Source organism: Mustela erminea, chromosome 12 (assembly GCF_009829155.1).
Source record: "Mustela erminea isolate mMusErm1 chromosome 12, mMusErm1.Pri, whole genome shotgun sequence".
In the NCBI taxonomy this organism is placed as follows: Eukaryota; Metazoa; Chordata; class Mammalia; order Carnivora; family Mustelidae; genus Mustela; species Mustela erminea.
In genome coordinates, this window is record NC_045625.1 from 42,126,233 (window position 1) to 42,137,596 (window position 11,364).

Genomic DNA, 11,364 nt, shown 5'->3' on the forward strand with positions numbered 1-11,364 from the left:
AAGCCTCAGTGTAAAACAAACATCCTCCTGGAAATGAATTCACTGGAGCCCAGGACAAATGTGCGATGCAAAGTGACCACCCAGCCAGCTCCGCCGTCTTGATTCATAAAAGCTCTCCTCTCTTAGCAACACCTGCAGGATCAGTTGCCTCTGCTTCTGTGGTCTCAAGATCCTTCCATGGCACTGCTGGTTTCAATACATGGAAGCTCTTTCCAATCCTGAGTCTTTTGGAGTTAAAAAAAAAAAAAAAAAATGAGTTCACAGAAACAGAAAGTAACTGATTAGTCAAGAGAAGAGTAGTTCATTGTTTTAGTTCAATATATTTTAAGAATAGTATTTGTTAAGAACTGGATAGCAAAAGCTTTTCAAGTAAATGGCAATGAGAAAATAGGTATATACAAGATAATTTTACTTCAAAGGAAAATAGATCATGTTTATGTATGTATCACTGCCTCTAATACTGGTCTTTGTAGTTCAGGTTCCAAATCAATAAGTACACCAATTCCTTATTAAAAAATACTTTAAATGTCTGTATGTTTATATCCTTTTAAATGCTGCCAATATAAGCTCAAATACATGCCCACAGGAAATTCAGGAATCTACTTAACTCTTTCCTTTTTATCCTTGATTAGAAATTGCGAATCAGATTTCTCCAGCTTCTGTTTTAAAATATGTAGAAATTTTAATTTTCCATTTATCCAAGCACAATCTCCTTTCATTCATTCATTCATCCATCCATCCAAGTCATGCATTTAATCATGCAACATCTACTGAGTATTCATTATCATAGTAACTCAACAGCACATCGATGAATAAAGTCATTATCAAATTGTGGTCCAAACTTTATTCCTGCATTTCACCACTTTAACTGCTTTGATGTCCAAGGTGATCACAACCTACTTCTCTTTCTTTCATCCAAATCATGTGGCTTAGAGATGGGCCTTAGTGTCCAACTAGCCAGATGCTAATCTGGCTTTAAGGACCTACCTGCTTTAATGATCCACTCTCAGGGAGTCAGAATAGTTAAGTACTGAAAAAACAAGGATCTGGGGTAAGAGTCCCCAGGGCTCTGTCCCTGGATTCACGTTTCTTTACGAACAGGCTACTTAACGTCTCTGCATCCCCATCTCTCAAAAGGACCATAACACTACCTACCTCACAAGGGTGCTGTGAGGCTTACCATGAAAGCATGAGGGGATGGTATGTAGAATTGGGGGCCTATTACAAAGGTGCTACAGGATTTAGAGTTGGCTGGATAAAGTTATCGAGTACAAACCCCTCTGCCCCTGGGAGTCCCAGGTCTGCCAGGTCGTATCAACTCCCTTTACAAGCAGAATCTAAAATGGCATTGGCCATCGATTGGCTTGGTTTAACTTTAATGCAACCTTTACAAGATTTATCACAAACCCCACTCTCTTTGAGAGTTGTTGGCTTGGGAAAATTATTAAACTAATGTTAACAAAGGATAATAAAATGATTCACTTCCAGGTGCTGGGGGTAGGGGAACAGTTATTTCTTTCAATATGATTCAAGAGTTTGAATGGATATCTTCAAGGGGATGCATTTTATTGGAGAAATTTGTTGCCTAGGGCTTTCTGTTGTTTTCAGTCTGACTCCCCAGCTTTCTGTACCATTGTTTTAACATACATCCCCTTTTCCCTTTCGGTGGAAGGGAAGCTATAATCCTCCCCACTTCATGATGATTCTTTTAATGAAGTCTGTTTTGCTCAAAGGACAAATCCTTTTCAACGACTATTGTAATTATTTTCTTAGAGGGCCGTTTTTTAATTGCCATACTGTTTAGCTAAGCCCTATTGTCCTGGTGTCCTTCATAACCATCAGTTGCTTTAAAATAAAGGGGTGGGGGGGGAGCTGATAAGCACATTGTTGTAATTGATTTGTATGTTTGAATTGTCTTATCAGAAAACAAGGTTATGAATTTCATCTGTTGAGACACAAAAATAAAATAATTTCCTAAAAAAATTGTATTTGGTTTTTGAATGTTTAAAGTAGCATTTATTCTTCATCTTTTAATGTTTCATTAGTAGTGTTTTGCTATTAATCATATGATAACGAAGCTAAGCCTTCTATATTCATCAGTATTGCTCAATTCTTTTTTCATATATAGTTGGGAAAGAATCAAATAAAATTGTTCAAGATTTAGAACTGAAAGAAATCAGGAAGAGCCCATTCTCAGGGATCTGCAATACAAGGCTGACTGTGGAATTACCCAAGACAAACAGGTATGAAGGAAGACCTTCCAGGCTATAAAGTAACATCACTTCTTTTTTTTTTTTTTTTTTCTTTCCCAGTGCAAAATGTTACCTCAAGTAATAAAAAATAATATCTCCTGGTCATTTTCCATCAGTAAGAAAACTCTAAAAAAATTAGATGTATAACTGAGCTTGATTTAAAAAGAAAAAATCTCTGGCATAATAATTTAGAGTAACTCCTCCTTGCCCCCTGCCCCCCACCAAAAAAATCCAAAAACCACATTGGTATCTGAGCTTGGATTGCCACAACAAAATACTATAGACTGGGTGGTTTAAACAACAAATTTCTTTCTCACAATTCTGGAAGCTGGGAAGTCCCAGATCAAGATGTTGGCAGCGTCAGTGTGGTGAGAGCACTTTCCTTGGGTTGTAGATGGCTACTTTCTCACTGTGTCCTCATGCAACCTGCCTTTCCCTGCGGCATGTGCATGGAGAGAGGGAGACAGTTTCTTCTTTTCCTCTTTTCATAAAGTCCACCAATCCTATCAGATTAGGACCCCACTTGGGTGACCTCAATTAACCTTAATTTCCTCCTAGAAATCCTACCTCCAAATACAACCACATTGGGGGTTAGGGCTTTCAACATATGATTTTGGTGGGGGAGCACGATTCAGTCCATGGAAGTTGATTTCTGCAGATTCATCAAAATGCTACATCATTTTTCTTGGTCATGAGCACGAGAGGTGGTATATAATATTAGGAAGACAAGTTAGGAAAGTTGATATAAACAAGCCAAGATGCACTGAAAAAGGATTTCAACAACTAGCAAAGATTCCTGTCCTTGTTTCTCTTCCTTTACTACTCCTAGACTCTTTTAAGACTCTGGCCTAGTTATTTTCTTCAATGACATATGCCGTTTCATTCTACAGCCCCCAAGTTTTTAAAGAGCTTCTGATTTCTCACAATACCCCCAGAGTTCTATTACCATTTCTCAAAAAACTTAACCTCTTCAATTTCTTTCTTATTCAATGACATTAGTTAACTTCTTTCTGGAATACCCATCTTTGTCTGATTGTCCTTTCAAACACTTCAAGTTCTATTTTGACTGTGACTCTGTCTCCATCTACTAAAAAAAGCCTTATATAGAGTCCATGTCAAGGAAAAAGGTAGGACAATATTCACCTCATGATCCAAAATTTACTCACAGTCTGAGTCACCTGCACCATCCTCCGGATGAGATTGACTCACCCATGGGAGCCAAGTTATGGGCTAGTTGCTTGTTCTCCATAGTTATTTTAGTGTAGAAAAGGTAATCAAAGTGCTGTTGTATGAACCAGCACAACAGCATTTGCCGTGACCATCTGCTTGACCTGAAGAGTCCTGGTGAATAAAATGTAGAAATGCCAACTGTGTGTTTGAAGAAGAGAAGTCCCCAAACTGAAAACTGCTCAGATGCCCACCTGTCCTCCTGTGGCTGTTCCTGCTGGGTTTGCAGATATTAAGAAGCAAGGGTGATAAGCCAACATCTGTCCAATATACTCATGCTCTCTGATGTTCCCAGTGAACCAAACACTGAGTCTGAAGCTGGGCTGCAAGGACTTTGTCCCTACTGGAATAAAAACATTTCCAGAAATCGAAAAGTCGTCAGAGGAAAAGAGTAAAATCTTCCTATGAAACAATTTTACTTTCTCAAAGATTAGACTTGTGATTACTAGGCTAGATACCCTCAGAGGAAACACCATGACCTTTGCCTCTTGTGAACACTAAAGGAGTCAAGGCCACCAATGGTTTCTTAGCCCACCCCCCCCACCATTCTCCTCGTGTTCATCTGACCATTAGTTAGCGAGCCTCCTCAAATGTCACTCGTTCAAAGGTCCTGGACGAGACATAGGACACCGAGGTAATTCAAAAGGGGTTTTATTTTTCCTAATTATAAAAGTAATTTGTACTTGCTTACTGTAGAAAAGTGGACAAATAAAGAGATTGGAGGAAAAAATCTTATATTCCCATCTTTCCAAAGCACAGCTACTATCATTGTATCATTCCTTTTGGTCTTTCCGAAGCGATGAGCTAGGTTTTAAAATAGCAATTTACCACCTTTCGCTGCTATGACCGTGACTCCCTTCTGCTCCCCCACCTCCTTCCTCCTCTTCTCCCTGCTCCTTCTCTCCGTGGTGTATTTCAGGACCTCTCGTGATGGGGCACCAACACAGCTCCCAGAGCACAAACAACCTACCTACTCTCTCAGTCAGGACCTCCGCGAAGGGTTCTGAGAAAATCCTTGCTAGCGATCCTGACGGGAGCGGCATCTTCAAAAGTTCATTTTCTTAAAGAAAGTTACTCCCAGCCCAGTCCAGTGGTCCTCGGAGAAATTTGCAGAACCCAAAATGAGAGGAAATACTAGATGCCAATTCCCTGGTGTCTGCCACGTACCTGGAACTTGACCCCAAAAAGCTCATTCCTCTTCCTCGAAGTCCGAGAGGTGGGCCCTCTCTTTCTTGTTTCATAGGATTTGCACCTGATGCCGATTCCAAATTCTGCCTTCTTTCCGTTCCACCATTCTGCCCCCAACTCTGCTACTCTCAGACGTAGAACAAAACTTTTGTCGTTTCACAAGGAGGCCTCTGACGATCATTGCTGCCCTGTAACATATTCAGCTTCCTGAGCTCCCTTGGCTTTCAGTTGAGATTTGAAACAAATCTTTTGCACCCCACCCCCACCCCCTGCAGCTCCCCTGGATCGGATCCCTTATCCGATCCCTGATATTCTTTGCAACAACATTTATCCCGGTGAACTCTCTTTCTACTAATGTGGATCTAATGAGAGATGCTCTGAAAATGCTATTGCAATTTGGAATTAACTGAAATGATAGTGCAGCGTACCCTGCTGCCTACTTCTACAAGCTTGACTGCCTTGGAGAGGCTGGGTGGCTCTGTGAGTCAAAGGGTCCTGGGATCAAGCCCTGCAGCGGGCTCTCTGCTCAGCATGGAGCCTTTTTACCCCTCTCTCTCTGCCTGCCTCTCTGCCTACTTGTGATCTCTGTCTGTCAAATGAATAAATAAAATCTCTAAACAAACAAACAAACAGACAGACAAAGCTTGACTGCCTTAATGGGCAAAGGAGCACTTTGGTTCCTCTGAAGCTACAATCCCGTGTTAGTGATCGCAACCAACACAGGGAAAAATATCGTTACTCCTCACCTTCGAACATCTTCTGCCCCCATGGTCATGAAACGTCTTTGGGGAAGTTGGTTATGTAAACCAAAGAAAACAGAAATACAGAAAAGAGAAGAGGGGAGGGGAGGGGAGGAAAGGGAAGGGAGGGGAGGGGAAGGGAGGGGAGAAAGGAAAAGGAAAAGGAAAGAAACAGAAGTTGTGCCACCCACCAGTAGAGGAAACGCCATTGCTTTTTATGGGAAATTACCTTTGTCTCTTCTACAGAACTTCAGTGTTTTAATGGAAGGAAGATAAATCTTGGGGTAAATGAAACACTGAGGTGGGCTGGCCTCATTCGGCATCACTGGGTGTTGTTTAAGTCTGGAAACTTCTGCTAATGGGGGAAGGAGAAAGAGGGAGATGAATGATGCAGATGGACACTTTGTGGCAACTCTGACCCACACATCACAACCACCTTCCCCAGGAGGATGAAAAGCATCTTCCAGCTCCCAGGAAACATCATTCACAGAGGCCGCCTGCTAGTGTTGAATGAAGCAAGGTAAGCATGCCACTGGAAATTCTTCTCATTCAGGGACAGAGAAGCAGAATGACACAGAGAGATTCCAACACAGAAACCTTAATATATTATTTAGGTTCCCAATTGAATGCCTGCATGTTAAGCAGGGACAAGGCCGACCGCCCATGTGGGCTTCTGCAATCTTGGCCAAACCATGCGGACTCTCTGTGCGTCTCCTCACCTCTGACACTGTGCTGTAGCCTACTTTCATTCGTCGGAGTGTTTCCGCGCATAGTACTCTTTGCACAGTCCTTGTATGGTCACGTGTTCAGAGAAAGGACTCTACACTCTAGGACACTTTCAGGGAGATGAGATGGTCTCTTTCTAAATCATTCGCTCCCAGGCAGCTACAATGGGAGGGGGAGGATCTGTGTGACAGCGGACCCCGGCAAAGGGGACCGCGAGTCAGGGCCTGTTCTGTAGCTACCTGTCTGTGTGGAAGTCTTTCAGACTTTATTCCTGCCTTTGTCCACCTCGTAAGGCGGGAAACAGTGTGTTTCAGCTCTGTTGTGAGAAGCTGGGCCAGGCATTCAGTCCAGTGACCCAGGGAGGGGAAGGCCTCAGCAAAAAACTGCTGTGGGCCACATGCTCAAGTTTACTTCCAAGGAGCTGCTTTCCTGGGCAAAAAAAAAAAAAAAAGCTCCTGAGACTGGACTGTCCCAAAATGAAAAGCCTTGGGATCAGGCTAATGCAGACTTTTGCCATTTCAGAAATATCTTCAAGAAAAAAAAAAAAAAGATAACGTGGTATGTGAAAGTCAAAGTCTCTCCTCTGTCCCAGGGAAATTCTTACAAAGGTGGTGAAGGACTATTGGACATCAACATCCCCTTGGTAGAGGGACAGCCTCCTAGGGATTTTGGCCTACAGTAGGTGCTCAGTAAACGAACGTCACATAAGTGAATACATAGTCTAGGAAGACAGGACATGGGTGCCTGGGTGGCTCAATGGGTTAAAGCCTCTGCCTACAGCTCAGGTCATGATCCCAGAGTCCTGGGATCAAGCCCCACATCGGGCTCTCTGCTTGTCAGGGAGCCTGCTTCCCCCCCCCTCCCCCGCCTGCCTCTCTCCCTAGTTGTGATCTCTCTCTGTCAAATAAATAAAATTAAAAAAAAAAAAAAAAGGAAGACGGGACATATCACATGGAAGCATATTCACAGACAAGCAGTAGGGCCTTACCTGCATGAAGCTTTTTAACAAATCATTCACTTCTTGTGGGGACTGTAGGTGTGTGTTTTTAATTATGCAAAGAGTAAATGCCTTTTATAGGACCATTAAAAAACAGAAAATAGAAAACTTAAAATTTCCAGTAACTCAAAAAGAGAGAATACACTGTTAACGTTTATGTGGTTAAATCAACATAAGCACAAAACAATTTTTCTATGTAGTACATATGGATTCTTAACATATGTCTCTTGGTTCATAAACTTCTTTTTCTCTTAGCATTTTTCTTAAATTTTACCTCTATTTTTTATTTTATTTTATTTATTTACTTGAGAAAGAGAGAGAGAGCATGAGCAGAGAGAGATGACAGAGGGAGAAGCAGGCTTCCCATCAAGCAGAGAGACCGAGGCAGGGCTCGATCCCAGGACCCTGAGATCGTGACCTGAGCTGAAGGCAGAGGCTTTAACTCACTGAGCCACCCGGGTGCTTCACTTAGCATTTTATTGTGAATCTCTTTGCATCATAAATGTCTGCATAGAATTCCCTTAATTGTACTCTAATTCATCAACAGGTATAAATACCTGTTGTAGGGTATTTAGGACTGTGTATCAGAGGTCTCTGGAAAGAAATCTTTATTCATGTTCATAATTATTTCTTTAGCTAAATTATTTGGAATAGAATCACTGAGTCAAAACTTAATGCAACTTTCTGAGGCTTTTGGTAGGCAGTGATACCAGAGAGAGACTGATTTAGGGTTTGAACAGTAAGGTAGAAGAGGACTCTTTTCCCTGAAACCTCAGGAAATGCACTAGGTTTTGATAAAAGCATCAATAACAAAGATTGTCACTCTGTCCTTTTCTATCAGATACACTTAGATTCCATCTGACCCTAAATTATTGTACAATACTACCAGATTCTTCGTTTACAATTTTTTTTATTGTCCTGTGTAATTTCCTCTTGAGTTCTTGCATTATGAGGCACATGCCCAATAGCTTCTTTTGAAGCTATTTGTAGAATACTTCTTTTGAAGTATTTGTAGAGTGGTTACTGGTTAAATCCAAATACCAGTATTCATTTGACTGCAGGCAAGAAGATCCCCTCATTCATTTACTCAGTAATCACAGAGTGAATACTTTTAATGTACCAGGCACTCTTCAGACCGGTGCTATAAAAACCCAAACCAGACAGATAAAACCTCTAACCATAGGAGCTTGAATTTTGATAGAGAGAAAACATCAAAGAAATATACAATATAACAATAAGTAGCCATAAGTGCTACCTGGTGCTCTAACTCAGGTAGTCAGAGAAGTCCCTTCTAATCAAACTGTGCTTACATCTGAGGTAAGTGACTATCAGAGAAAAGGAAGAGCATGTGCAAAGGTCCTGAACAGGAAGTGAGTTGGACATGCTCCAAGAATGAAGAAATACCAGTATAATGACAGCAAATTAGAAAATACAGGGTAAGAAATTGAGATAGCAGAAAGGGCCGAACCAAGTAGGGCCTGGTTGACCATTTAGAGGACTTCAAGTTTTCTTCTAAATGATGGGAAGCATTTGAATGTTTTACAGAGGGGTGCAACATGATCCAATTTACATTTTCCAAATCTCAGTTGGACCCCTGAGTGGAGAATAAGTGACAGGCCACCAGTGAGAGTAGGCAGACCAATGGCTCAGCTCTTGTGAGAGTGTAGGCAAACGGGTATGTCAAGCTCCTCGATCCCGTTTTGGAAGGAAGCAAGAGACTAACAAGTGATACGAATATTCACAGTTAAAAGCAGGACCCAATCATTATGTTACATGGCACAGCAGCTCCAGTGAAAAGCCCTGGATGCCTGGTCATCTCTGTATTACCACTTGTACGTCTCTCCAATTGGCTTCCACGTGAAGACGTCCACAGAGCAACTTCTGAGAACGGCTAACGCACAAGAACGTGGCAAGCGCAGAGGATACACGCTCCAGGAGTGGGAGGCCCCCACCTTGACAAAGAGCCTCCATCAGTGCAGCCTCTGAAAGAAGTCAATAACCAGGTGGGACTACAGGAAAATTCTGAGCTGTGCTTTCTCCTCGCCCCTCCTGTCGCCTGTCTCGCTACTGACCAAGCTGGCCTGTGGAGTAAGAGTGGAAATGAGAGCAACAGCATCGCAAATACGGGTCTAGTTATTGAGCTATTTATAAACGAATGTCTATTAGGAAATATTAACAAGGAGCTAAATTAAAAGCTTGTTTCCATTTCTAGAAACCTACTCACTGAGTATTATCTAAGCTTCTGATGCAGTAAAAGTAGGATTAACTTGATCATCTTAAGGATCATTGGGTTTTTGAAGTACGTCAAAAAAGGACTCTGTTCTTTTCTTTTTAAAATCACACACAAAATTAAAAGGACGTCTGAATCCACAAGGACATACACTCGGCACAAGTCTTGGGAAAACCACGGTGTCTTGTTCTCTGTATGTACATCTTTTTATTTTTAAGTTTCTCCTTTTAATTCCCTCTGACATGAATGTGTAATACTGAGAATCTATGCTAATGAAGAATGTGTCCACAAGATGTATAATGCATGCCTTTTAATTAGTTCTGCTGCTATAATTGATTAACATTTTGCCTGTGCGGTACTATCACAAAGAATGAGCAGTGAAACACTGTATGCATCTAGTCCCTGTAGGAAAAAAAAAAGGCACCGCACAATGCCATTGCTGAACATCTGCAGCGCCAAAGCCATCCTCCGAACTCCTATTGAAAGTCTGGTGGGAGGCGCTTGAAGCAGCCTGGCAAGAAGCAGCAGAAATAAAAGACAAAATGAAAGGGCGAGAGGCCCAGAGGAATGAATATGGGAAATGTTAGAGAGGGAGGGAAAGAGATCAAGACGAATATGAAGAGTCTGAAAACAGCCATAACTCCAGAAGGAATCTGGGGCAGATGGAGGAGAGAGAAGTCAAGGCAGAGAAAGGAGAGAATACAAATTGTGGGCACATCTGTGCGTACAGACAGCTGCAGACGTTCCGAGACGCACGTGCGGGTACGGGCATGTATGTAACTCTATGTAGGGTAACGACGGCAGAAACCAACTGTAGAAATGCAAGGCTCCAGCACCAGCACGGAGCCTGCCAATTCGGCGACGTCACCCCAGGGCTCGAGCCCCCTGACGGAGCACCCCTAGCGACCATGCACATCCCCTCCCCTGCCCAACGTGAGCAGAAGGACCCCCGGCCCCCAGTCATTCACAGAGTGTGTACTATGTATGAACCCTGTGCTCAATGCCACGGAGCTACACTCAAGGAGGCAAATCTCCCTGCCTCAAGTTGCTTACAGTCCAGTGGGGGAGGCTACAAGCACGGAGAGAGTTAGGATGCTAGCACCAGAGAAGAGGAGCTCAAATTAAACACACAGTTGAAACAAGGTTTGGGCAATCCTGGGAAAGATTTCTTTTCTTTTCTTTTCTTTTCTTTTCTTTTCTTTCTTTCTTTCTTTCTTTCTTTCTTTCTTTCTTTCTTTCTTTCTTTCTTTCTCCTTCCTTCCTTCCTTCCTTCCTTCCTCCCTTTTTAAAGATTTTATTTGAGAGAGCAAGAGTGAGGGGTTGGTAGGGGAGGGTGGGGAGAAGGGATTGAGAGAACAAGTGGTGGGGAGGGGCAGAAAGAGAAGCAGGCTCCCTGCTCCCAGGACCCAGGGATCATGACTGAGCCAAAGGCAGACGCTTCACCGACTGAGCCCCCAAGCATCCTGGCCCTAAGAGATTTCTATCCCAAGACAGTCATATGAAAAGTGGGTGGCAGAAAAGATGTTCCAGGCTAAGGGACCATTCTGGGCAAAGAATTTGAGAAAAGAACAGTGGGATTTTAAAGAAATGTGAGTAGTCCGGTAGAATGGGGAGGGAAGCAGCGGGCTGGGAGATGCCAAGGGGCAAGATCATCAGGCACAAGCCAGATCCTGAAGACCTCCCCTGCAAGGAGCTGGTTTAAGCAAAGTTTAGCAAGTTTACTCACTTCAAGATTTCTACAGACCACACAGCACCATTAAGTACATTGTGAATTTCCCAGTGAGAAATATAGTAGGCAGAATTCCTTAAGGTTTTTTCCGTTTTTGTTTTTTAGCAAAATATTTATTCACATCGGGACGCCTGGGTGGCTCAGTTGGTTAAGCAGCTGCCTTCGGCTCAGGTCATGATCTCAGCGTCCTGGGATCGAGTCCCACATCGGGCTCCTGCTCCGCAGGAGCCTGCTTCTCCCTCTCCCTCTGACTCTACCTTCCACTCTGTCTGCCT